Here is a 6,198-nt window from a genome sequence, read left to right on the forward strand (position 1 = left end):
GAATTGTGAGTGGAGTCCCCTCTCTACACACACCCTGTGTATGGACAATGCAACAGTCTTATATCCAGGACCAGCAGAGACCCCTGTAATCTCTTCCTGACCAGCTGTCTGATCTCCTGACACTTTGTGGGTTAAGAGCTCTGGAGGTTGCTACTGATTGAATCTCCCCCAAGACCCGCTGCTGATTTGCTGGGGCATGACCTTTACTGGTGCAGCCTGTGTTGGACTGCATTTCATTTTCACCCCAGTGTAACAGACCTTTCCTGCCAACCTCCTAAACTGTCTTGGATGGGAGAACTGTCTTTTTGTGGGTTCTACTACTTGAGAATTTGTTTTGAGAGACTATTGAAAGTTGTTTGGGGGGGAATTTGGGAGAGCTCAGATGAATCCCTGCCTTTTCTTGGTCATCTTGGTTCTGTCCCTCAAGAATCAAGATTGGATTCTTTAGATGAATCTCCTTCACCTAAAATAAAAGGATAAATATTGAAGCTGGCAAAGGGCTAAAGTCTATATTTATTGACCACACAGCAGCCTCAGGCAGGGGTGGGGAACTTGCAGCCTCAAGGGCACAGGTTCTCCACCTCCGGCCTCAGGCCTCTCTTTTCATCATTGTCTTTCCCTAGATGCAGTTGACAAAGGAATGAAACCAAGGGCAGAGGTGCAATCTAGAAAGAAGAGGTCAAGGAAGGTCTTCTGACAGTACCTCTCTGGTTCTACAACTATAGTCATAGTAGGCTGCCATTTGTTGCTTGGTTAGTAGACTGGAAATCAGTCACAGAATGTCTACGCATGGTCCAAAATCTCTACAAGAAATTTTGATTACACATCATCACAATCTTCCTGGAAGCAGGCTCCCTATCAGCTAAGCATGTGGATAGACTTTGTCCAGGTTTCCAGGGATTGGGTTAATTGGCCACTCCCCCATTACAAACAGAACTATGAATAAATAACCTTTTCTATTGTGGTTTAGGCCTATAGTGAGGGAGAAGTCCTGATGTGGAAATTCCCTCCTCAGATACAGATGGCAACTAACCTGAAACTTACAATCTTAGAGAACTGCCTAGGGAGGCACTGAGAAGTTAAATAACAAATCCTTCTTCAAATAGCCATGGTCAGAACCCAGATCTTCTTGCTGTCAAGGGGGTCCTTCTATCTCCTATAGCAGGCTGTCTCTCTTGTGTTATTACTGACATTTTATAGATAGGAAAACCAAGGTTCAGAAAGTACAAGTTGGTGGAAGCCACACAGCAAATAAATTTCAGTGCCAGGGTAACAACTTTGGATGTGAATCACAGTTGATATATGGGTAATGGTCTTTGCACTAGTCCATGCATTAGTAAAACTCAAACTTTAAAAAACATGATTCAAATATTAAGTTATTTAAAATTAAATAATTCAATCCTGTCCTATTTCCAAATAAAATAAATTCAGTGGTTGGATGTATTAAGTCATTATATAAGGTGCCTAGATATTTAATATGCTTTGACACAGAAATCTTATGAAATATAAATTGTTTAAATTAAATTTAATATTTTATTTTTCTCCAATTACATGTAAACATTTTTAACATCAGTTTTTTTTTTTTTTAAACTATTGAGTTCCAATTAGTGTACTTTGTGTGGACTGGTCCAATCATTCAGGAAAGTAATTTGGAACTATGTTTAAAAAGTTAAAATTAAACTGTGCACATACCCTTTACCTCAGTGAAACCACTATGAAAGTTTTATCTTAAAAGAGGAAAAGGACCAATAGATACAAACATTTATAGCAGCTATTTTTGAGGTGGCAAAGAACTGGAAACTGAAGGGGTGCCCATCAACTGGGGAAGGGTTGTACAAGTTATGGTATAAAAATATGACAGAATACTATTTTGCTGTAAGAAATTATCAAAGGGATAGTTTCATAAAGTTGCGAGAAGACTTAAATGAACTAAAGTAGAAGGAAGTGAGCAGAAACAGGAGAACAATTTATAGCAACAGTAACACTGTAAAGACATACAATTCTGAAAGACTTAGGAATTCTAATCAACCAGGATTCCAGAAGACTCATGATGCTACCTACACCTCATGACAGAAAGGAGATGGACTCAGAAAGTAGAATAAGACACTGGGGATGACACACGGCCAATTTAGTTATTTGTTTTGATTTGATTATTCAAGTTTGTAATAGATTTTTGTTTTTTCTTCTTTTTCCAAGGGGCTGTTAAAGGAGATGGGAGAGGTGAATTGTCATTGGTTGAAAATGATAACATTTAATTTAAATATAGATCTGAGAGTTGTGTGTCAAATGAACTAGAAAGGAAAATCAGGAGTAGCAGTTAAGAAACCATTACAAAATTCCATTTATAAAAAATAAGATCCTGAACTTCATTGATGGTAGTAGGAATAGAAAAAAGGGACAATATGAGTGATATTATAGAAATAGAATCTGTAGGACTTGATATATACTTGGATATGAGAGAACAAGTAAAAATACTGATGGGGAGGACTAAAAGATCATTAAGTTGCTGTGCCTGTTCAATGAAAGCATACAAGTAGTATTAAAAGAAATGGGAGACAGGAACAGAAAGTGGTTTTCAGGGGGAAAGGGAAAGGTACACTTTTTTCGGACAGGATATTCAAAACAACATGACAAAGTGTCTGCAGGCATTTCAAAATGAGTCCCAAAAATATTTTGAGCAATGAATGGCAAGATCACTAAATGAGCATATTGAGGTAAGATGCAGGAAAGAGTTATTTGCCCTGAACCTGACTTTTGGAAGTGAAAGTAGATATGTTTATATGAAAGGAAGCTTTCGGAAACTCTATAATCAAAAGAAGACAACTTAAGGAAAACACAATTAGGAATTTTGGAGGTGAACAAATGTCAAGTGATACGGTCAGAGTTATGTCTGGAAAATTAATAAATGAAAAATTTCACTCTTAATTGAGTTAAAGATGAAATATTATTTACTTTAATAAGCAAATCTGGACTTAATCTAAACCACATCAAAAGTAGGTAATAAGAGGATCAACATCGCATTATATTATCGGATCACTTTTTTTATTTCAAGTGTGGGATAAAATTAAAAGTCTGTTCAAATTTTGATAAAATGGAAATATAGCAAAGTGTTATAAATCAAGATCTGAAATAAAAATTTTTTAAAGACAGACTATTGAGAAATGATTAACTTTCAATTAAAGGACAGCAAAGAAAGTCAGTAAAGAATAGACATAGATTTGTTAATTTTCAGGTCAATATCTATTTAGCTTTTGTAGACACATACAAATTCAGATGACCAGATCTAATTATTCTTTGCTGATCTAAATATGAATACTGACAGGATCTCTAGCCAAAATTTGATGTTTTATTTTTAAAAATTTAATATTTGCAAAACTCAAGACAAACATTTCTTTTAATTTTATTCTGTATTGTCAAAGCTTGGTAAATTGTATTATTTGTTATTTTAATATTCAATCATTTAACTATAACTATATAACATTTTAAAAATAGACCCCACTAAAAAGTTTTTTGTATTTTTATTTAAATAAGCCCTAGAGAATGCATGTTAGAGATCTAAAATGCAAGGCTGGACTCTGCATTCATCTTAGACTCTACTGGAATAAGTTTCTTCTATAAATCAAATTTCAAGAAACACTACTAGAAAAAGGAAGTCACAATTCAAAGACTTATGATATCTCAAAGCCACCAATACACTGGCCTGCAAACTACTTGGGACAAAGTAATTAAATTTACTGACATACTATAAATAAATATTACAACATTTTACATTTTTTGTTCAATGTTCTTATAGCAATAATTTGCACGTTTTGGCACCAAAATCATAAGATTTTGACAAATATTATTTAATCTTCACCAAGAAATCACTTTTGTTCATTAGATATTAAGCATACCTCTAATAGTCCATTTTTCCAAATCTAGGCTTGATTATAGTTCCTAGGTTTTCAATGGTATTTAAATCAGGCAACTTCCCAATTCACTGAAGCATGTTTATCTCCATCTCAGACACATTTCTTGACCTTTTGTGACAGATGCCATTGTTAAGTTGTAGTATCCTGTCTCCAAAAGGGAATTTCTATAATTTCATAACAATTCTGCTCTTTAGTATAACAGTATATTTATCACAGTTTACCACTCCCTCAGTGGGAATAAAAATGAAAATAATACAATATAAGGAAACAACAACAAAAAATCCCAAGAGCAAACATTTTTGGGGATGGTTTTATAGTTTAATGAAGATATCTAGATCTTAGAGGCTTATGTAGATTTGTTGTTATAATGGCTTTGTTCTAAAGCTTTAATGTAAAAAGTTTCAGCAGTAAAATTTCTCTTTTTCTAGTCTTCATGGCTCTGGTTTTTATGTTCCCTTGTCCATAACAAATCTTTTTTCTTCACCAGAATGGTTAGAGCTTTTTTTTTTTTTTAAACAGATCTTCTTGATGTTCCTCTGACTACAATAAGTCCATACAACTCTGCAGAGGAATCAATAACAGCCCTTCCAGGAGCCAAGTTTCTCTGAAGGAAGCTCTGCTTGTTTTCTGGGGATCGATCAGGCTATTCTGCAGCAATAGTTTGTCAATTCTTGGTATTTTTCATTTTTGGCCACATTTTACTTTGTGCTGTGGTAGAACTGGTCTTACTTCATTGGGGACTCAAACGATCCTTGAAAAGCTCTGTTTTTCAATACCAACAGTTGCTGCTCTAACAGTCAGTGAAGTGTGCTACTGAAGAGGTAAAATTTTTACACATTTTCTGGCAGTAATAGTGATTCTTAAAATCCACAGAATTTAAAACACAACAAAAGAGAACAAAAAGACATACATATATGGTATAAAACTGGGAAACTAAACTAATCTCTAGAGAACTAAGTAAAAGTCAGGAAATCAATTCAATTCATTTTCAATTGGTCAAGGTCAATCATGCAGTCAGCCTTGTGTCAAGTACACCCACATAACAATTCCAGTCACAAAATGAAAACATAAAATTACTATGTGACCCAAGTAATACACTGCTGTAGAAACAGAATAAGATATTTTCTCTGCAAATCCAGCAATATTCAACTTTCCCAGGATCTCAATTAAATATTTTACTTCACTTTGTTTTCACTCATTATATCCTTTTTGAAAAAGAAAAACTTTCCTGGTTGGGACAGTATCAATAGGTTTTCTTTTCTTCTTATTTTTGGATTAGACTATATGAACAAAGTCCTCTTTTCATACATACACACACACACACACACACAAGGGAAAGTGATTATGAGATATATATATGTGTATCACATATATATATCTCATAATCACTTTCCCTTACATATATGTATATGTATGTATATGAAAAGAGGACTTTTATATCTATATCTATCTATCCATAATCACCTTCCCTTACTTTTTTTTGCATACTAGGACCAAATCACCTTTAATCGCCTCTGCCTTTATCTCTTTTTGTGTTAACTGGAAATATTAAGTTAAAGAACAATTTACACATATTTTTCATTACTCTATCTCCAAAGTTAACAGTGATAAATATGCCTAAGAGACAAAAGAATAACAAAAGGAAAAAATGTCTCCAGCTGAGTTGTGTATTACAAATTTAAAATCCTATTATCAAACAGTGTGGGATGACTAGTGCTACAAATAAAATAATTAACACAGGCGAAAATGGGAGGGAAAGAATTAGAAAACTCTTAAGAGGCAGGAAAACTGAGTATGGTAAATATAGAACCAACTCTAAATTACTTATTTCCCACCTCTCTTAGGATTTCTTTTGCAATTTGGAATTGTGCCTAAGTGGAACACACAGATCTCAAACTGCTCAAGAATTCTGCAACATCAATTACTAGTAACAAAGTATGTTGATGTTTGTTATTTTACTTCATTTTTTTGTAACTTGAGAATGAAGTTGCAAATCACTTTTATCTATCAAAAGGTAACTTAGTCTCCACAATTTAATAATTTCAAAGGAAGAATAAAAAAAGCAAGTACTCTTTTAAAAATGGCTGAGTATATACTCCTGCCTCCCCTCCCCCAACCCAATTTCTGCAACAGAATAAAATTCTCCCTGCCCCACCCCCTTCCCCATACATGCTTGCTGGTTACAGTTGCCTGTGCTGCATTCTTTTTAATGTCCTTACTATTTTTCAGTGAATATCCATCTACAAATTCATTAACTTTTTTGAGACAAATCATAGGCATCCTAATC

Source organism: Notamacropus eugenii, chromosome 5 (genome assembly GCF_028372415.1).
Source record: "Notamacropus eugenii isolate mMacEug1 chromosome 5, mMacEug1.pri_v2, whole genome shotgun sequence".
NCBI lineage: Eukaryota > Metazoa > Chordata > Mammalia > Diprotodontia > Macropodidae > Notamacropus > Notamacropus eugenii.